Genomic DNA, 23,017 nt, shown 5'->3' with positions numbered 1-23,017 from the left:
GCCAAGGCTCACCATTAACTTTTGTGGTGAGCCTTGTGAGGGATGGAAACATCACCTCCTGTGATGTTTCCATCCCTCACACCAGTCTCTCAACACCAGTGATATCAAAACCTTCATATATAAACGTTTCATGTTTTTCTCGGCCATAATCGTTGCCAGACCTATCAGGTGGTTATTGTAATTTGTTGAAAAGGATCCCAGAAGAGATGGGGCAGAGATCGAAATATACAGACCAGTTACTCTCCTGAGTTTCTGTGGATCCCAGAAAAAAAATGTAGTAAAATGATGGTAGTTTATATAGCAAAGTAGTAAAATGATGGTAGTTTATATAGCAAAGTAGTAAAATGATGGTAGTTTATATAGCAAAGTAGTAAAATGATGGTAGTTTATATAGCAAAGTAGTAAAATGATGGTAGTTTACATAGGAAGGTAGTAAAATGATGGTAGTTTACATAGGAAGGTAGTAAAATGATGGTAGTTTACATAAAATGTTTTTACACTTTCTCCAGTTTCTTAACATGAATTTTCAGGTGAGGGTTCTATATAGGTGCCTTATACTTCAAGATAGGCAGCCTGACGTATACTGCATAAAGGGCCCGGAATGGCTATTGGGATTCCTGAAGGCTATTCTTAGATTTGCTAGACGAGAATTTACTGCACATTATTCGGATGATGTGACTCTTTGGCGATATACCGAGCACTATGCTCACCGCTAAATCTTTCTCTTTGAGTGAGGTCTGCAGCCTGTCTCCTTAGTCTATACCCCGTTTCCGGTCTTCTTGTTCCTTCCCCAATCTTCATGGAGTGGAATTCAAGCAACCACATATCTGACCACTCTTACAAATTGTCCAGACTACTTTGGAGGTGTGTGTGTGTGTGTGTGTGATTTTAAAAATCTCTGATGACCATTACTGCCAGATTTAAACACAGTGGGAAGCTAAACGTATTACTAAAGCGGCACGAGGAAGCAGAGGTGTTACCATACTTAAAGCAGATGGCAAGAAAGATTAAATCAACTTTGCATGAGGGAAAAATTAAGAAATTATGTTAAATGTGTACCACATGCAAAAACATAAATGCTGCCAGACCTACACCAGGCGAGGATAACTGTCACACCTGATTATAACTAAAACAGTATTATCAGATACGTATCGACATTATTATTAACAGTGACTAACTAAAAGTACGGTATACAAATGACATGATTAATTGACATGTATAAACTAATGTATAGAAAGAAGCTTATCAATTATTATTATTATTATTATATGTGAAGTGCTAAATCCGCGAGTGTTATTTCAGAGCAAGGAGTGCTGGAAGCTCGATCCTCCGTCCTCAGATCGCGGTCTTGATCACAGATGAATCAGGCTGTTTATAAGTAATCATTCAACAAGAGGAAGTATTGCCAAAACCAACTAATGAAAATCAACAACTGCCACTTATATGAAAGAAACAATTGTTGCCAAACTTCAACAAAAACGGCAAATTATATTCCCTGGGAATCTCTAAACCCGTAGGAATCATACAGAAGTTGGAGAATAGGAGGTAATGAGAGGGACTCCAGCCTAGATGACCCACCTATGTTCTTGACGACCAGGTTAAGTGTAGTTAACACTTTAGATTAAGATATATCTCGTCCTCTTTCTAGGTCTTCTTTAAGATCGAAAACATTGCTTAATCGTTCGTACAGCGTGAAAAGATTCCAGCCAGCCTCGTGTGCATGCGGGAATGAAAAAATCATTCATTTTTACTTAGGTTGTTGGTAGTGATAATTTATTTTTAAATGGATTGAAAGCCGAGCTGGGAGTAGGCCAGTAAAAGTAAATCGGAAGTATTCCTTATCTAACGTTATAATAGCGATATACTTACGTCACAGCCACGGTATACACAGTTTACAGGAATGATGCAAGGCCTGTGTTAGGAAACATAACGAATAAAAAGGCACAATACCGTGAATAGAACAATACACTAATTATATACAACAATAAGGAAGCAGTAACCAAGATGCTGCGTCTAGCTTATTGGTGTAAACTGTTGTTTTGTATATTGTGAAAGTAGGCTACCACAATACAAGACGCAAGGCAAGGCTATCATTGTGGCTGCAACAAGGGTAAATGTGTTGTAGGTGGGTGGAGGGAAGTCACACTGTATTGGAGGTGAGTGTAGGGAACGGGAACACCGGTGGTGGTGGGTGTGGGAACAGCTATAGCAAGATGTGTTAACTGTAGCCGGGGACTGGCCAGGAAGGCGGCCAGGAGGCGGTCTCCTACACAACACCTGCACCTGCTCCCACACCTACATACCACACTACCATTATATTCAAGGTAGAAGAGATAAACCCATTGAGGTTATACCGCGCGTGAGGAATGACTTAATCAACTTTGATTCATGAAGACCAGAATAGTTTCAATTCTTGTTTCAAGTCCTTCATTGGTATCACGGAACTCCTGATATATATATATATATATATATATATATATATATATATATATATATATATATATATATATATATATATATATATATATATATATATATAGGCAGAACTTGCGATCTTGGCTTAAATACGTTATCTTACCATATAGGACAAGTATTGTGTATGCAATAATTTCGCCAAAATCATTCTGAACCTATATATTTCACTGTGTTTGTTTAGTATTATTATTGTAAACAAATCTAAAATATGTTTAGTTGGGTTATATATATATATATATGTCGTGCCGAATATGTAAAACTGGTCAATTAGCAAGAACTCATTTAAAATTAAGTCCTTTCTAAAATTTTCTCTTACACGTTTAAAAATATATTTTTTTTCATTAATTTTAAGGTAAAAATTTTTAATTTTGCTCCATAAGAATCTTAGAAAACTTACCTAACCTTATTATAACAAGAACAATATATTTTAGCCTAACCCAACCAAATATATTTTAGATTTGTTTACAATAATTTAATACTAAACAAACACAGTGAAATACATTTTTTTCGTTAGGTTCGGAATGATTTTGGCGAAATTATTGCATACACAAATTTTCGCTTGTCCTATATGGCAAGATGAGCGTTGCTATTTAAGCCAAGATTGCAAATTCTGCCTATTCCGCACGACATATATATATATATATATATATATATATATATATATATATATATATATATATATATATATATATATATATATATATATATATATACATCAGAATGGGAAAATGTGGAATGATTGTAGGTGCCAGAGAGAGTGGCTTGAGTACCTGGGAAACTACTGATCCGGTCTTTCGACTTTACAGAAAATGGTGTGAAATATACAAAATATCCAATGAGAGGTAGTTCTATGGACAAAAACGCCTTGTTAATGAGATCAGAATGGCCAGACGGTTTCAGCTTACAGGAAGGCGACAGTAACTCAGATAACCGCGCATTACAACAGTGGCAGCCTGCGCTGTATGACCCTTGTAGGTTTAGCGCCTCTTTGATATTAATAATAACAGCAGTAGCAGCAGAAGAGCAAATCTGAAGGCGTATATCGAGCCTTAGAATGGATGGGCTACAGCAGCAGACCACACAGGGTTTCACTCTTTTCAGCTAAGAATTGAGGCTACACTGGACACAGGTTCACCTAACTGTACAGCTGAAGATCGGGAAAACGTCGCTTGATCTGACGAATCGCTATTTCTGCTGCGTCATGGAGATGGTAGGTTCAACATTTGGCGTAAACCTTCGGGATGCGATGGAACGGGAGATTCGCAGCATGACTGTGCATCAGACAAATCTGTAGCAACTGAGTGATGCTATAATAATAATAATATCTTTATTTACTACAAGTACATGCTATACAGGCCTAGCTGACATCAATGGCACACTACCATGAAGAAAGCCGCTTGTTATGCTGAGCACTTCGGGCAAATTAGGTCAGTTTTGTCCCAGTGCGACCCACACCAGTTGACTAACACCCAGGCACCCATTTTAAACTGATGGGTGAACAGGGACAGGGACAGCAGGTGTCTTATAGAAACACGTCCTTAATGTTTTCCAGCCGTACCGGAGGAGATTCGAGCCCCGGACGTCAGTGTGTGAGCTGAGTGCGCTAATGATCGAGCTACGGGACACCTATAATGTCACTGAGAACCAGGGTCTCTAGGGAATATTTCCAGCACCTTGCTGACTCCATGCCATTAAAAATTTAGGCTGTTCTGACGGCAAAGGGGGACCCAACCCAGAATTAGAAGTGTACTTAATAAAGTGACCACTAAGTTTATACATGTTACACTGACTGTTTTCCTGTTGTGTGATGTCATTAAAGCTCATTTGCGTCTTTACATTGTAAACGTGTTCCCACTGCCTGCCTCTCCAGCAGTTTTTAACTGCCCATCCTGATTTAGTGTGTGTAAAACCACGCTTGCACCTACCAGAATACATTTGTTTCTACCAGCACAGGTTGCATCTAACTGGCAGAGACTCCTTGCCAACGTTTATCTTACAGTCAAACGAGCTGAAGCGTAAATGTATGAGTTAGGGGGGGTTCTCAGTTTATATAATGTATGAGTGAGGGGGGTCTCAGTTTTTGTGACGTATGAGTGAGGAGGATCTCGGTTTATAAAAAGAAGTAAATTTAGGTTAAAGACGCAGCTTGTTGGGTGTAGACGGACGTGTAAACAGGGTTAAGCACGTTGATGGTCTCTACCGGACAGGAGGAAATTGGTCGCACCTGATACCTACATTCCAGGTCAGTGTCTATGGTAAGAATACAGGGACTGTGTATGAAAATTACTGTAACACAAGCCTTTTATGTATCATACGAGTTTGACTCATTTCGTGTGTCAATATAAGAATAAGAAAGTGTGATAAACAAGTGCAAGTAACAATTTGCTAGTGTGTGTGTGCTAGTGACGAAAGGAAGTATATGTAATCTTGGTGAGTGGATCTCACAAGCAAAAATATGGGTGTATGACTAACCTTATGTGTGTGTGGGTGGGTGGCAGGCTGGCTGGGGAAGGGAGAGGGGTGTGTGTAGTGATGGCAGAGGATGGAGGTGGTGCTGGCTTGCAGCACAGGAGTTGGGGCCTGGTGTTGGTGGCGTGCGGTGTGTTGTGTGGTGCTTGCTAGCTGCTGGTCGGTCTCCATGTGCTTCATGTTCCTTATAACTTCCTCTTAGTGTGACATTCTCACTCTTGAAAGAAACAATTATACCGCTACAAAAAAAAAACTAACTACGGAGAAAAAAAAATAAAACATGATTTGTGATTTAGAAAATACATTGATACAGAATATAATTTGGATACAATAAGCCCATATAATCAACTTTATTGTGACTAAGGAAAACAGTCAACTTCGTTAAACAAATTCTTTCGTAGGTTACGTAAATTAATTTATATTACGTAAATTTTAAAGAAAGTTAGGTTACAAGGTTAGTGATTGTACAAAATAAAAAAAAATACTATATAAAAAAATTGTATAAAAAAGTTTGAGAGTGTCCAGCTGATTCGATTTATATAATGACGTAAATCTTGATTGCATATTATATAAAAAATGATCTTTGAAAATAGACCCGTGTCGGGACTCTAACCTGACGTGTATTACAATAAATTGATTGTTGTGACAAATTACGATCACGTGTAATTCTTTGGAAAAAATCAATATACATTAGGCTGTGTCTACAGAAACTATATATAGGTAATTGATATTGAGACGAATATCTAACACCATGTGTTTTAAAAGTAAGACTGGGATCAGTGAAAAGTAAAACCGTGTGTTTTAAGACTGGGATCAGTGATAACTAATACCGTGTGTTTTATGACTGGGATCAGTGATAAGTAACACCGCGTGTTTTAAGACGGATCAGTGATAAGTAACACCGCGTGTTTTAAGACCGGGACCAGTGATAAGTAACACCGTGTGTTTTAAGACTGGGATCAGTGATAAGTAACACCGTGTGTTTTAAAAGAAAGACTGGGATCAATGATAAGTAACACCGTGTGTTTTAAAAGAAAGACTGTGGATCAGTGATAAGTAACACCGTGTGTTTTAAGACTGGGATCAGTGATAAGTAACACCGTGTGTCAGTAGGCTCACCCATCATGTGCACCATCTCACAAGCACAATACATTGGTCATCCATCAATGTTTTCCACATATTTAATATACAAACTTGATCTTCTAGTCTCGGTACTTGTTATTCTCGCTGTTATTCGAAAAGCTCTGTAAGACACAAACCCGGGACCAAGACGCTTAAGGAGACGTTTTGCCCATTTTGTATTACATGTCTGTAATTTGTTCTAGGTAGTAGGCTGGTAGACAGCAACCGCCCAGGGAGGTACTACCGTCCTACCAAGTGAGTGTAAAACGAAAGCCTGTAATTGTTTTACATGATGGTAGGATTGCTGGTATCCATTTTTCTATCTCATAAACATGCAAGGTTTCAGGTACGTCTTGCTACTTCTACTTACACTTAGGTCACACTACACATACATGTACAAGCATATATATACACACCCCTCTGGGTTTTCTTCTATTTTCTTACTAGTTCTTGTTCTTGTTTATTTCCTCTTACCTCCATGGGGAAGTGGAACAGAATTCTTCCTCCGTAAGCCATGCGTGTTGTAAGAGGCGACTAAAATGCCAGGAGCAAGGGGCTAGTAAGCCCTTCTCCTGTATATATTACTAAATGTAAAAGGAGAAACTTTCGTTTTTCCTTTTGGGCCACCCCGCCTCGGTGGGATACGGCCGGTGTGTTGAAAGAAAGATCTGAAATTTGTATATATTATGAAGAGTTTTGCCTCTCGAAGCTGACATTGTTTATCTAGTTATTCAGTACGTTGTTCTTGGATATCTGAATCACCTCCAGAGATTTTCACTTTTGTGAAGGAATTCTTCAAAATATGGATATTAAGTGACGGTATTTACGGCCTTATATTATTATTACTTTCTTCTTCCATTATTAATACTTGGAATAACACTCACTCATGTACCTATATAATATTCATGGCATACATACATAATTTGGAGAGGTGAACATATATATAATTTGAAGAAGGGGTGAGGCTGGCTGTGGGAGTGGTCAGTGTTGTCTGCTTGTCAAACTCTGGTTTTTTAGGTCACTAGGATCACCGGAGTGTTGAGAGACACTCCGTGTAATGGAAAAATATTATACTGAACCAGAGATATAAGTTCAAGGCCAATGTTAATGATCACATGTTTATGTTAATGCTTATATTGGTGTATGTTCCACGATTCGAAGGGATATTAATTATTATTATTATTATTATTACTATTATTATTATTATTATGGGGAAGCCCTAATAAGAGGCAATTGGGGAAGGTTTCTCCATTTCCTTCGATCAAGAGCCCTCTAACAAATGACGAGTTTCCAAAGGAAAAGAATTGCGTTTGGTTTTAAGTCTATCGTTTGCAACGTCCCTTTTTCCTAACATTAAGAAGACTTTAGTCCATAAAATAAAAATGAAAGTAAATTATTAATGTATATACACACCTGGGTGTATATACCCCGTGACAATTTCAGACATTTATGTGTACTCGTGCGCTTAAGATTATAAATTTATTATTATTATTATTATTATTATTATTATTATTATTTGCTGAACACGCAACACTTAAGAGGTCATACAGCGTTTGGAGAATAGGCGGTAATCACGTCTGATCCGAGGAAGTGGACGATATACTATATAGTTCCTTGAATCAAGAGACTCGCAGGAATAAAAGCACTGTCCTTGAATATATGTACGTATCTCTTATTTATTACCCGACACATTTCTTTTTCTTGACTATCTCCACATGTTTTGTTTGTCATTCCAGCGTGGTTATCTCATTACTTTGTCTTGGCGAGAAAGACACATGTGCAACACTTAGGTATCTTTATTATGGAAACGTGTCGCCTACACAGTAGGCTTCTTCAGGTTAGGTTAGGTGAGGTTTGTCAGGAAACAGGACAAGTGTTTCTGACGCGGGTCTCAGTCATATGGTGACCCGCCGTTGGAGCTTTTGGTCATCTGGCCGAGGCCTTCCGCTGGCTTATCGGTCCACTCCTTCAAAAACTATGGTCATAATTATAATCAATGAAGACAGCAGCAGTGGTAAGTTAAGATGATGGGAAGTAGTAGGCTTTTGAAGTAGTCAACCCTTCAGTCTGGAGAAGAGTTCAGTTCCATAGTCTGGAACATTTGTTCCAGACTCACCGAGTTGTGTTCGCGGGGGGGGGGGGTGAAGTCTCAGCTCCTGGCCCTGCCTCTTCGTCTACAGTCGCCGGAATTATTGCTTCCTCCCTCTGAATCTGTGCACTGAGACTGCCTCTACCACTTCCTCATCTAGGTCAGTTACCACCCTGAGACTGGAAACACATTTTCTAATATTTATGTTAAGTAAAAGGACACAAGTGCAACTAATGTGACATTTTATTGTGGCAACGTTTCGCTCTCCAGGAGCTTTGTCAAGCCGGTTTAACAAAGCTCCTGGAGAGCGAAACGTTGCCACAATAAAATGTCACATTAGTTGCACTTTTGTCCTTTTACTTAACTCATTGTCGGTGATTCTACCAATATTAATACAATATTCCTGTTGACCACCTGTGTGGAAAGACATTTATATACAGTTTAGGACATTTATTAACAAGTAAGCTGGTTGTGTGACCTGAGTGCAGATGATGCCACGATAATGAGCGTTAAAGAGTTTTCATTGGTCATCGATGAGGTAGAGTACACAAATATCCCACACATGAGAATCTTATGACGACGTTTCGGTCCGACTTGCACCATTAACGTCATCATAAGTTTCTTTCTCTTATGTGCGGGTTATTTGTGTATTGTTCCAGTCATGGTATTGTGCCTTTTAATTCTTGATGAGGTAGAAGATAGGTGGGCTATGATGACAGGCCGAGCGTTGAGACAATGGGTAGTGTCTGTATAGTGGGATACAATCATTCAGCCAATAATATCTTTGGCTGTTTTATGCTGGCAAGACCCAGTCACTCATGGTAACAAGTTGTTCATTGTTTGACTCTCTTACCATGCCCAAGATTCCGTGTAGTACCCAGGTTATTTCTGAAGGTGTTTATCCTATCATAATGTCCACGTCATTGAGTGTTATAATTGTAGTATATGTAGAGTGCGGTAACGAACTGCAGTGTGGAAGTGCATCTGTCGTGTAAGGTGATTAGTGAAATGTGAATAGGCACCCTGCCTCGCCTATGTAAGTGTTTATATCTCCGGACAAGGAGATTGTGAGTGGTAGCTGAACTAAATGGGTGTGATAATCATAATTTTTAAAGGGGGTGGACAGGTAAGCTAGGGAAAGGCCTCGGTTGGATGACCAAAAGCTCCAGCTACGGGTCATCATATGACTTAAGACCCGCGTCAGGCAATGCTTGTCCTACCTCCTGACTAACCTACCTAACCTAATGTAAGTGGTGACATCAGTTATTATACAGGAATGAAGACGTGTGCGATCATGTGATGTTCAAGGTCGGCGTGCTCTTGATTCCACTACAGTAGCGTAGCCTGGAATAATTAGTGTGACCCTAGTGAATTGCAAAGAGGATGCAACTTGGGTATTAATTTTACAGTGTGTTTGAGCGTGTACTCGCCTATATGTGGTTGCAGGGGTTGATTCATAGCTCCTGTACTCATTGTGGTTGCAGGGGTCGAGTTGTAGCTCTTGGCCTCGCCTCTTCGCTGGTCGTTACTAGATCCACTCCTTGCTCCAAGAGCTTTATCGTACCTCCTGTGTGTAGGAGGCCCAAGTGGTAGCCATGGGAAGGAGGAGGAGTGGAGGTGAAGGGGGTATCAGGAGAGGCTTGGCCCAGTGTCAAGCATTTACTAAACTAAATCCAAATATTTACCACTTTACCTCTTGGTCTTCCGACTCTCGACTCATTTACTTGTGTGGATTGTTCTCAGGGTCACACAGTACAACCCAGACTCCTAAATCTTGACGAACACATCAAACACTGTAAACACTAAAAGGAACGTTTTGCTCAAGGAGAGTGTAATCAAATGATAACTTAATGAGTCTCTCCTTTTGTCATTATATGGGTTCACTACTTGTTCCTCGTCAGTGTCCCTACACTACACCCATGTCTGAAGTGTACGAACATAATGTGTGGATCTGTCCATAAATCCAGCTGCTATACTATTCGCTGAGTCACACCTAATGCCCTTGCCAATTAACTTTAAATTATTATTACCATTTCTGTTGTTATTGCTACTGCTTCAATTTCCAGTACCATTACCTCTCTTTTTGCCCAGCCACTTCTAGTGTATATTCTGGCCGCCTTCCCTTCTCGCTTCAGTGTGATTTGTCAATGGTCCAAGACAGACGGAAACCTCGTCAAAAGTTCCCTCTCGTAAGTGCGGTTATTTGTGTATTGTTTCAGCCACAGTAGTCAACTTTTTTTCATTATTATTATTACTCAAGAAAACGTATGACACGATTATTATTATTATTATTACTACTACTACTTTTATATTATCACTAATAGCTATAACCACATTGCATCTCCTATCTTATCTCCTGTTCCTCTTATCCCTATCCTTGATTCTGTGACCTTTCAAGAGAGGGAGGTAGGTACCTTGATGTCAGTGAATAGTTTTTGATCCAGGGAATTGAAGCTACACTTTACTTCATCAAATCCGATTGCCTCCCATTTCCCAGGCGCTGCAAGACCCCTATGTGTTTAATGCTTCCTAGTAATAATAATAACTGTGATAATTAACAATATTTGCATGTAATTGGATTTAAAGCCTATCTATTATAGGAGGGTCATTATGGCTGGATGTTACCTGGTCACCAGTCAAGAATAGTTTAATACCTAAAATAGGGACTAAACTCGCAGTTTATAGCGACCAGCGAAGAGGCGGGGGCCAGGAGCTGTGAATCGACCCCTGCAATCACAGTTAAGTAAGTACAATTAGGTGAGTACCTCTCGGTGTATATACACTGTTATATACCTCTCAGTGCATATATCCTGGAGCAGCTATGAATTATGTATACCAGGACCACCTTGTCTCCTCTCTACCCTGAAGAGGTCCCATGATGCTGGCGAGTCTCTTGATCTGAGGAATTAGAGCTACCCACCCCTTCCTCAGATCAACCCTGATTAACATCCAGTCTCCAGTCGATGTATAATAATAATAATAATGAGCTATCATTCAACTCCCCCTGTGGTTATTTTGCATTTTTATAGTTCGTTCGCGATGACTGAATAATAATAATAATAATAATAATAATATTACTATTATTATTATTGTTAATGTTTGTTCCTAATAATATAGAAATCAACAATCGTTTAAGCCATGTTCTCCTTACAAGTGGCACCTATTTACCTAGCAGTAAATAGGTGCCTAGGTCGCATCCTAGGAAGGATGTACGCAAATCGTACTGCATGGCTTTGTTGGATTATCCTGGCTTGATGAACCTCACTGGTTAACAAACACCAGGGATAAGTATTTATTTAGGTTCTTGATGTTTATATATTTTTTACAATGGTCTTGAGGGCACACATGTTAGTATACAAAAAGTACACTGTGTTGATTTAGGCTTGGATAACCCAGTAAATTCACTGAATTATTTGTTACGCTTGAATGTGTATAGTGATCTGCTAGCAGACACACCTGCGCCCCCCAACACATGGAGGTGTGTAGTGATCTGCTAGTAGATACATCAGTGTCATGTAACACATGGAGGTGTTTAGTGATCTGCTAGCAGACACACCTGCGCCCTCCAACACATCTTCAAGTTCGTATAATAAAGTTTTCCCTTCCCCTGACTCACCAGCTCTCACTTGCTGACCCACCTACACCTGCCAGCATCAACTCACCTACTGCTAGCCCACCTTCACCTCCCACCATTATCCCCCCTACTGCTGGCCCACCTACACCTGTTACCATCAACCCACCTACTGCTAGCCCACCTATACCTCCACTATCAACTCAACTACACATCACATCCCTATCATCAACTCACATAACTGAAAAAAGCTACCTATAACAAAATGCCTATTACTGTTACTCCAGAACGTTATTCCAATATAGCTTGTTCTATAACATATTTGTTCTTTTGCTAGAGGCAAAGTTAGCTCACGCGTCTCTCTTTTACACAGGGTTTTACAAGGTTAGGTTAAGGATTCCTAACTTTATTTACAAGCTAAGAGCTGTTAACTACGTTAATTCATTTGAAAGTCTTTTTATTGTTATGAAACATGCAAATATAAAACAGGATGAAATCAGAGCCATCTGTGGGCCAATAAATTCATTTGATCAGCTGACTTTATTTCCTTAATACCATAACCTCTCTTTCTCTCTCAGTTAATAATGGTTCTTCAGCAATCAATAATTTATTAGTACCTAAACATTAAACGCCAGTCACCTAAATTATCATCCTGGCTGAGATACTGTCATTATTAGCGAGTGATAATCAAGTAAATTATTAAAGAAGACAACTAGAAAGTTGTAATCAATTAAGTCTTATGAATGAGGCAACGATAACCTTGTAGTCTGTTGACGACACTGAAGGAGACAGTCATTATTATTAATGGTATACAGTACCACAAGTTGATAAATAACAACCATAAAAGTAAGCAATGCAACTTGTTGGTGAATGACAAAGGTACGCAAGAGTTGTGCAATGGATCAAATAAAAATACCCTCGAGTTGTACATGTATCAAAGGTAGGCGAGAGTGGCACGTGAATCTTACTCCCTCCAGTCACAACTACTAATGTAACAATATATATTCCTTGTTATATTACATAACTTTTTTTGTTCATCAGCCTGTGCATATACAGTCCTCACCTGTACGTATATGTAGGCACCTACACGTGGTTGCAGGGGTCGATTCATAGCTCCTGGTCCCGCTTCTTCGCTAGTCGCCACTAGGTCCACCCTCTCCCTGCTCCATGAGCTTTATCGTATCTCTTCTTAAAGCTATGTATGGATCTTGCCTCCACTATATCACTCTCCAGACTGTTCCACTTCCTGACAACTCTGTGACTGAAGAAATACTTCCTGACATCCCCGTGACTCGTCCGAGTCTTCAACTTCCAGTTGTGTGTGTTTGATAAATACACAAATATTGACTAAGCGGTGTCAGTCATGGATGAAGTAATTTAGTGCTCGAGTTAAGTCATCAGTACGAGCAACCAGTGTCTAAACTGAGAAAAGTTTTTCTCTCAGTGTATATACACTGAGATATTTACACTTAAAGACTTAAATCCTTGTAGGATTAGTCTCCCTGACTGGTGGTGAATAGGTAACATGCAGCCTTAATGACACTCGTGTAGTCGATAGGATTTAAACCCCCACTAACTATAACCTCCTCTACATTTCTCCCAGAATCACGATAGTGAACTCTGACCTTAATTAACCCGCACACCCTTGTAACGGAAGATTCTACCTGGTTCACTACACAGTACAGAAACTCTTTCTTTCTCACCAGTGAGTCTATTGCCGCTACGGGTGTGGTGCTCATTAAAATAATAATAATAATACTAATAATAATAATAAATAATTATTATTATTATATCTCAGTAGTGAGTGAGATCATCGTTACAGGTTGCAGTAAATCAACAGCTTCTTGTTAGCTTTTGAAGTGTATTGACTGCTGGTGGGTCGTTAAGGTGCACTAATATCAAGAATATTTTAATCCCTGAGACGGAGAATAAAGATGTCTTTCTCTCTCGATGTATATAAACATAAATGCAATAATGTCGAACAAGATGCAAAACAGCCACGGGGGAAGAGTTGAACCATAGCTATTATTCAAGCCCCCCCCCCCGTGGCTGTTTGCAGAAACATACACACACCCTGTGTATACACAGATACATACCTGCGGGTGCAAATACTGTACATTATCAACTTGTCGGTTTAGAAAACCGACAAGTTGATAATCTAGAATTTATCTGGAGAGGGTTTCGGGGGTCAACGCCCCCGCTACCCGATCTGAGATCAGGTCTCACGTACATAATGTATACCTACTTACCTTCCTAGAAATTAGTAACTTGTGCAACATTTGTGTATATATGGTGTGAAAAGTACACTATACCACGACACACGGTTTAGCAGACCAGGTGCCTGAGAGAGCCACTGTTGTGGCACTATCTACACTCTTCATTAAGAGCATTAGAGTGTATTAGTTGGTGTGGGGTAGCACACTCTTTCCCCACCTCCCCGCCCACTATGACGATGCATCAGTGGGGACCCAGTGGTGGTGGGGGTGTTGTAGAGTGCTGGTGGGAGAGGTGTTTTGAAGGAGTACTTGTGAGATGGAGGGGCTGTGGAGTGCTTGCTGTGGTGGAGTGGAGTGGTTGAGTGCTTATTGTGATGGAGTGAGTTTGGTGGTGAAACGGAGAGGCTGTGATGGTGGCCATGGTGTGAACCACGTCACACATGCTAATGCTGTTTGTGTGTGTGTGTGTGTGTGTGTGTGTGTGTGTGTGTGTGTGTGTGTGTGTGTGTGTGTGTGTGTGTGTGTGTGTGTGTGTGTGTGTGTGTGTGTGTGTGTGTGTGTACACAGATGAGCAGCTGAGTCATGACATCATAGTTGTTAAAATCCATTACGTAAGTTATTTTAATTAAAGGGTCTTAGGTGTTTGTACTCACCGAGTTGTACTCACCGAATTGTTTTGCGGGAGTCAAGACGTAGCTCTTGGTCCCGCCTTCTAGACCACCTTGATCGGCATCACTGACTTCTGGCCTCTTGGGCCATATATCTAATCCTGAAGTTGTATATTGTGCTTTCCTACATCACAGTGCCTGATCAGCCTGGCTGTGGTTCGTTCGTTGGACTGCGTGAGGCCAGCAGTAAGAGCCTGATTGATCAGGCCCTGATGCACCGGGAGGCCTGGTCAAGGACTAGGCCTTCGGGGCGCTGACCCCCGGAACACCCTCCACGTAAACTCCAGGTAGACCATTGCCACATTCAAGTCATTCACTTTTCAACCATTCTGAGCAAGAAATAGTTCCTTATATCCCTGTGGCTCATCTGTGTCTTCAGCTTCCACTTGTCTCCTTGATCTTCGTCTTCTTAACTCGCTCTCTCTCTGCTCTGTCAATTTCTGTTCTCTTAACTCGCTCTCTCTCTGCTCTGTCAATTACTGTAAGATTTTCTACGTAGTAACCATGTCCCCACTATCTTCTAAGGTCATTTCAGGTCGCCAGGTTTGATTCTTTCAACCTTTCCTCACAGTTCTGATACTAGCCTGGCTGCAAACTTTTGAAGTTTTTTCAGTTTCTTCACGTGTATGACCAGGTGTGGGCTGCATACTCAATGATTAGCCTAACATATGACGTGGGTAAGATTCTAAAGGATTCTTTAGTCATGTTCCTGAATGCTATTCCGAGGTTTGTCAATCTCGCATATGTTGCTGCCGTTATGCAGTTCATGTGCAATCTTGGATATGCTTGGTGTAATATTTACCCCAAGTTCTTTCCACTGTGATATTTGCAGTTTCTCTCCTCCCATGCTGTACTCCTTGTCTGGGCTTCCCTCTGCTTCAAAACGCATGATCTTCCATTTGCTTGGGTTGAACTAGAGAAGCCACTTGTTTGACCACAAACACAGTCTGTTGAGGTCTCTCTGGAGTTTATCCCTGTCCTCCCTCTTCTTATTTTAATCATTAGTTCTACCTCATCGGCAGTGACAAACAGGATTATCCCCTCTGGTATGTCATTCACGTATAATAAAAACAGTAGTGGTCCTAACACTGATCCTTGAGGAACCCCACTCGTTACTCTCTCCCATTCTGTCTCATCCCTTTCTGTTACTCTCTGTCTTCTGTCATTTGTGTGTGTGTGTGTGTGTGTGTGTGTGTGTGTGTGTGTGTGTGTGTGTGTGTGTGTGTGTGTGTGTGTGTGTGTGTGTGTGTGTGTGTGTGTGTGTGACTTTCATGTCGTGTCTTGAGAATTCGTAAAAAAAAATATATATTTCAGAAAAACGAAATATTTCATTATATCAGATTTCTTGCACTAAAGTGATGAGTAAGACAATACTAACAGCTGCCTCCTCGTCGCTGAGGTAAAAGTCTAGGTTACTACAAGACAAACAATCATGGTCCCCACAAGACAAACAATCATGGTCCCCACAAGACAAACAATCATGGTCCCCACAAGACAAACAATCATGGCCCCCACAAGACAAACAATCATGGTCCCCACAAGACAAACAATCATGGTCCCCACAAGACAATCATGGTCCCCACAAGACAAACAATCATGGTCCCCACAAGACAAACAATCATGGTCCCCACAAGACAAACAATCATGGTCCCCACAAGACAATCATGGTCCCCACAAGACAAACAATCATGGTCCCCACAAGACAATCATGGTCCCCACAAGACAAACAATCATGGTCCCCACAAGACAAACAATCATGGTCCCCACAAGACAAACAATCATGGTCCCCACAAGACAAACAATCATGGTCCCCACAAGACAAACAATCATGGTCCCCACAAGACAATCATGGTCCCCACAAGACAAACAATGGACAAACAATCATGGTCCCCCCAAACAATGGACAAACAATCATGGTCTCCACAAGACAAACAATCATGGTCCCCACAAGACAAACAATCATGGTCCCCACAAGACAATCATGGTCCCCACAAGACAAACAATCATGGTCCCCACAAGACAAACAATCATGGTCCCCACAAGACAAACAATCATGGTCCCCACAAGACAAACAATCATAGTCCCCACAAGATAAACACTTCACATATTTCCTTAAGAACATCAATGAAAACTCGAGAATCCGTAAAAATGAAGAAAAAAGAGGATTAAACACTTAGCCAGCTTAACCGAGGCAGAGGTCGCCAGACACGACTGAACTCAGCTGACAGAGGTCGCCAGATACTACTGAACTCAGCTGACAGAGGTCGCCAGATACTACTGAACTCAGCTGACAGAGGTCGCCAGATACGACTGAATTCAGCTGGCAGAGGTCACCAGACACGACTGAACTCAGCTGGCAGTGGTCACCAGACACGACTGAAATCTATCTGTTGATCGCATTAACTTACCTAACCAGGGACCTTCCATGAAGTTTGCCAATAATCTCGACTGTTTCTATATCAGTTGTGCATTGAACTTTGTAGATTATTATTATCAGTAGTAGTAGTAGTATGAGTAGTAGCATTATTATTATTAGTAGTAGTAGTTGTAGTAATAGCATTATTGATATTATTAGTAGTAGCATTATTTTTAGTAGTAGTAGTAGAGGTAGCATTATTATTATTATTATTATTATTATTATCATAGTCTTCATCACACTCTGGGGACCTTACCTAAACACTCTTTACAAAGGTCACACAAACCACATATCACTGGCTTTTTCAGAGATATATTAAATTTTATTACAAATGAACGTGAATTTCTATCACGTGATGAATACAGTAAAAAGATCATACATTGTATCATACCTGAGCTGTTGTATCAACGAAGTGTGACTAATAATGACGTCTGTATGCCTAGTTAACTATTTTGATGGATGTCACTTTTGCATCTTTTGGGTATTTTATATGGGCTACGTTTCGCTCGTTCGGGGCTTTTTTTTCCCCAACCTTCAAATATATGGTGAGGGAAATGCTAAAGAAAAAAACGTAAAATGAGTCCAAATTGAAATAGGCATCACTTGTGTGGTCACAGGACCACCTCAAAATGTTATGTGGATGTTATATAAAAACAGAGTGGATCTTTTATAACCTCTTCTATATTGAGTCAGCTATCTTATAAAGCTGTTCTATACTGGACATAACCCTGTAGACAGGGCATACTGTAACACTGGACATAACAAATACTAGACTAGACATAAACACTGTAGACTGGACATCACAAACACTAGACATAAACACTGTAGACATAAACACTGTAGACTGGACATCACAAACACTAGACATAAACACTGTAGACTGGACATCACAAACACTAGACATAAACACTGTAGACAGGACATCACAAACACTAGACATAAACACTGTAGACTGGACATCACAAACACTAGACATAAACACTGTAGACAGGACATCACAAACACTAGACATAAACAAATACTAGACATAAACACTGTAGACTGGACATCACAAACACTAGACATAAACACTGTAGACAGGACATCAAAAACACTAGACATAAACACTGTAGACTGGACATCACAAACACTAGACTTTATATAAACACTGTAGACTGGACATCACAAACACTAGACATAAACACTGTAGACTGGACATCACAAACACTAGACATAAACACTGTAGACTGGACATCACAAACATAACTATGCTCGTGTAGATACATCATTACATACATAGACATACTGTTTCTGTACACTTTTATAACACACACCATCTTGCCCCCACTTCACTATCAACATCACTGAAGCCAGTGCTTGTGGCTAGCAATTCCTTGTATCTGTTAAATGGTAGAACAAATAATTATTTTAATGACTTTTCGGGCAGTGTGGAAGGGGGAGTGTTGTGGAGCAGGGCGTGGCTTGGTGTGGTGTTGGTGGGGGGTTGGTTGGTTAGAGGGGTATTGTCTCGTGTTCTGTGCCAAACTGAATGCCATTTCACTTCGTTAATTTACTAGCGTTGTTCTCAAAAGTCAGTTTGTTAAACCTTATGGAAATTTAAAAATAACTTTTTCTTTATTTTTTTATTAAGATAGGTTGGGTTAGATTATGTTGTCTCATTCATCGTGACAGCCAAGCGTTGCGCACTAGGAGGGGGGGGGTGTGAACCGCGTCCCGTAAATTGACAGTCCGACGCTGTACCGTCCGACTACCCAGACCTCTAATAGGTAGAAATCGAAACTAATACTGTATTATACTCCGTCAGAGGCACCAACTGTAACGCAACTGAACTCCTTGCCTCTGTCCAGGAGCTTTAACAGTAGATTTAATCCTACCCCCTTCCCCCATGCCACATCGTCTATGATCTCAAATTAAGTTGTAATAAACAGCTGTCAGTGGATAAACAGAAGAGTGTATGGACTGAAGGAAGAAGTTCAGTTGGGTTACAGATGGTGCCTCTGACGGAACAAAATACAGTAAGTATTAGTTCCGATTCCTTTCGGTTAGAGGTGTGGGTAGTCGAGACGGTAGAACGTCGGAGTGTCAGTTTACGGGCCGCGGTTCACATCTCCTGTCCACCCTTCAGTTTATCCATATGAAGGTGATGTTTAACACACTGACAGGTTCATCAAGCACCTCTACTGTTACATTGAAACAACAATTCTAGACGTAAATGTTACTAGATAAAAAGTAGTATGTTCATTTTAAGTTATTTAAATAACATTCCATCCAAGGATATATACACCGAGAGGTATAATGTCTCTTAATGAATATACACGCAGACTTGACTCCCTGTTTTAGGGATCAGAACATTCATGACTGCTGGCATACAGGTTTAATGTATTCTTAATGACCCTTGTTTAGTAGATAATGGGTTGCTTAATGAATGACACCCAGCAAACACTTCCTGATCAGCCAGGCTGTGGTTGACTACGTGGGACATGGTGTTGCTAGTCCTGCTGCTGCTGTGAGCACAAACAGCCTGCTTCCCGGAAACACATCATCGGGTATAGGGAAGTGGATTGGGTAGGCGGGGAAGGGTTGGGTGAGGACTGAATGGGGAGGGATGGGTAGAAGAGGGTAGGGGAAGAAGTTTGGAGCGTTTTAGAAGCTGTGATCTCACCTGCTGCGCGTGTTGGGGGTCTGAAATAGCGACCCTGGCGATGCTCACCTGTTTTATGCTGAGGTCTGGCCAAGAGTTCTCTCTTTATTCCACTTTCTCGTGTTTACTATGGTAGATTCTTGTGTTTACTCTCTTAGATTCTCTTGTCTGCTGTGGTAGACTCTTGTTTCTACTGTAGTAGACTGTCGCTTCTACTGTGGTAGATTCTTGTCTACTATGGTACATTTGTGTCTACTGTGGCAATTTTTTTGTTTTTACTGTGATAAATTTACGTGTTTATTGTGGTAGATTCTTGTCTATTCTGGTAGATTTGCATCTGTGGTAGATTCTTGTTTCTACTGTCGTAGATTCTCGTGTCTAAGCAGATTCCTAGCTGTATGGTGACTATTATCTGAAATTTTATGCGTGTAAGCGGCACCAGTAGTGCCTTGGGTAACTTAATTAACACCGCTCAGAAGATCAAACACGGGATATACACACTGAGAAGTGTGTATATCTTAATGTATATACATCGAGAAGTGTGTGTGTATCTCTCAGTGTATATACACCGAGAAGTGTCTGTGTGTGTGTGTGTGTATACTGGAAAGTGTATTGTAATCTCAGTTTTAGGTATTAAAGTATTCTTGTCTGGTGGCGAACATAAGCACTTACTAAAAGATAATGAGTTAACTAATTAATGTAGATCTTAATGTTAGTGATTGCGTAAAGGATTTAGGAGTTCTGGTTAGCAGTAATCTGAAACCAAGACAACAGTGCATAAGTGGCCTAGGATTTTGTTCGCAATATAGCGAACAGAATCTTAGGCTTCAATATCAAGAAGCATAAATAACAAAAGTCCTCAGGTTGTTCTTTAATTCTATATATCTTTGGTTAGGCCTCATTTAGATTATGCCGCACAGTTCTGGTCACCGTATTACAGAATGGATGTAAATGCTCTGGAAAACGTACAAAGGAGGATGACAAAGTTGATCCCATGTATCAGAAATCTTCCGTGTGAACAGACTGAGGGCCCTGAATCTGCACTCTCTAGAAAGGCGTGCTGTATAGTCCTTGTGGCTTAGCGCTTCTTTTTTGATTATAATAATAATCTAGAAAGGCGTAGAATTAGGGGGGATATGATTGAGGTGCATAAATGGAAAACAGGAATAAATAAAGGGGATGTAAATAGCGTGCTAAAAATATCAAGCCAAGACAGGATTCGCAGCAATGGTTTTAAGTTGGAAAAATTCAGATTCAGGAAAGATATAGGAAAGCACTGGTTTGGTAATAGAATTGTGGATGAGAACCGTTATAGAAGTTAAAACGTTGTGTACTTTTAAAAACAGGTTAGAGAAATACATGAGTGGGTGTAAGTTGGACCTGACTAGCTCGTGCTACTAGGGCTGATGCCGTGGATGTGACCTGGACCTGACTAGGTTGGATCAGTGGCATAAGCCGGTAAGCGACTTGGACCTGCCTCGCATGGGCCAGTAGGCCTGCTGCAATGTTCCTTCTTTCTTATTTTCTTAAGAGAAAACAGTAATGCCAATAAGAGGATCAGAGGCAAGAAAATGACGACAGTTTAACCTTAAAATACACTCACCTGTGGTTTTCAACCCTAAAATACCGGCGTATTAAAAGGTTTTCCTTAAATTACAGCTGTAGTCGACATTTAGTCTCCACATTCAGCTGCTTTGATTTCTTTAATTATCATGACTGAAAGACTCGCCCAGGTCGTCAAGGTCAACAGGTGGAGCTTTCAGAAGAGAGTCAGCGGGAGATGAACAGCAACAACAGAGATGCTGCCACCTCAACAGATTAACGGCAGCAACAGAGATGCTGCCATCTCAAAAGATAAACGGCAGCAACAGAGATGCTGCCATCTCAAAAGATAAACGGCAGCAACAGAGATGCTGGCGCCCCAACAGATAAACAAAAGATAATACCTGATGTTATCTGATGCTAACTCTCAATGTTTCTACCAATAGATGTACCTGATGGGAATTCTTCGGATCTTGATACGTGTCTAAGAGCCTCGTGTCCTCGGCTGAGATATCCTGGACTCTAGTATGTACTCTTCTAGATTCAAACACATATCTCTACAGAGGAAACTTTCTTATACTGAGGGTTTAAAAGACACTGATTACCAGACAAAGTAAACTCTCGTGTACTTAAAGTTTACAAAACAGACAAGTTGATGAAGAAGCCATATGTGCAATACTTTGGTATTTCTATTGTGTTGCACCATAAAAGTACCCTTGTGTTGCATCACCTGAGTCATCACGTTACACTCTTGTTGTAAAGTGAGCACATGAACGCTCTCTCGAGGGGAAAAACATTCATATTTGTGACTTGCTTCCTTGGTCCTCCTAAAAGTCCTTTGATTTAAATCATCCTGCCAGAGTGAGAGTGATGTCAGGTGTGTGTGTGTATGTGAGATAGTGGTCTCCTTCCATGTTTAGTTTACTATACAAGTGTTCAAAGTTTACCAGGGACTGAAGCATATACTTCCTCCTCCTGGATTATATTATATCAGTGTTTTGATATATTTGTGAAAGAAAACTTACATTGTGTGTGGAAAGAGAGAGAGAGATTAACTAAGAAAATCAAGATAGAAAACATACATTAACAAAATCACATACATAAACACAAACATCTAAGAAAACAGAAACAGCCGCAGCATTGCATAAAAATAATCCAAGTACAAACATACCAGTTAAGTCTGACCATCTAAAAAGCTTGGAGGTTAACCAAGAAGCAGGTCAAACTTGTCACCTCAACCACACTCAAGACTGATGTTCACACACCACCCTAACCTGCCACTCAATAACACTCGACTGCCTAACTGACTGACAACCTAAACACCTGACAGACACCTCACTTAGTCTCATCAACATTAAAGTAACTCACTGGATGCCCTGATACCCTTCACTACACGTTATAAAAACCTTCACTTGCTATTATGGAAACCAATCATCACCAACAGAGGGTAAAAATACATAGATAACTTGCACATAGGAGAGAGAAGCTTACGACGATATTTCGGTCCGATTGGACCATTTACAAAGTCACACTAACACAAAAGAGGTTAGGTAGAACATAAGAAAGGAGGAACACTGCAGTAGGCCTGTTGGCCCATACTAGGCAGGTTCTTTACAATCCATCCCACTAACAAAATATTTGCCCAACTCAAATTTTCAATGCCACCCAAGAAATAGGTTTGTCAGGAAACAGGATAAGTCTTAGTCATATGATGATCCGCAGCTGGAGCTTTTGATCATCGGAATGACCAAAATTATTATTGAGTAAGACTTTTCAGATGCTGCAATCAGGCTGAATAAGAGTTTTGT

At 40.3% G+C, this 23,017-nt stretch overlaps 1 protein-coding gene across 10 annotated transcripts in view; it reads left to right on the top strand.

Moving 5' to 3' along the window:
• LOC128705644 (uncharacterized) overlaps nt 1-23,017 on the top strand; it is a 123,554-nt gene that overhangs the window by 43,480 nt on the left and 57,057 nt on the right. The window contains exon 1 of one of the 10 annotated variants that reach the window (XM_070100327.1): nt 5,013-5,103. The exons of 7 other annotated variants lie outside the window; for them this stretch is intronic. The gene's annotated coding sequence lies outside the window, so the exon portion shown is untranslated. Of the gene's footprint in view, nt 1-5,012; nt 5,104-23,017 lie in introns of those variants that run through there. 2 more of the 10 variants (XM_070100330.1, XM_070100328.1) reach the window with 2 other exon arrangements.

This window comes from Cherax quadricarinatus, chromosome 72 (assembly GCF_038502225.1).
Source record: "Cherax quadricarinatus isolate ZL_2023a chromosome 72, ASM3850222v1, whole genome shotgun sequence".
Classification (NCBI taxonomy): Eukaryota; Metazoa; Arthropoda; class Malacostraca; order Decapoda; family Parastacidae; genus Cherax; species Cherax quadricarinatus.
The sequence above is the reverse complement of the archived record's forward strand: the minus strand, read 5'-3'. Positions and strand labels throughout refer to the sequence as shown.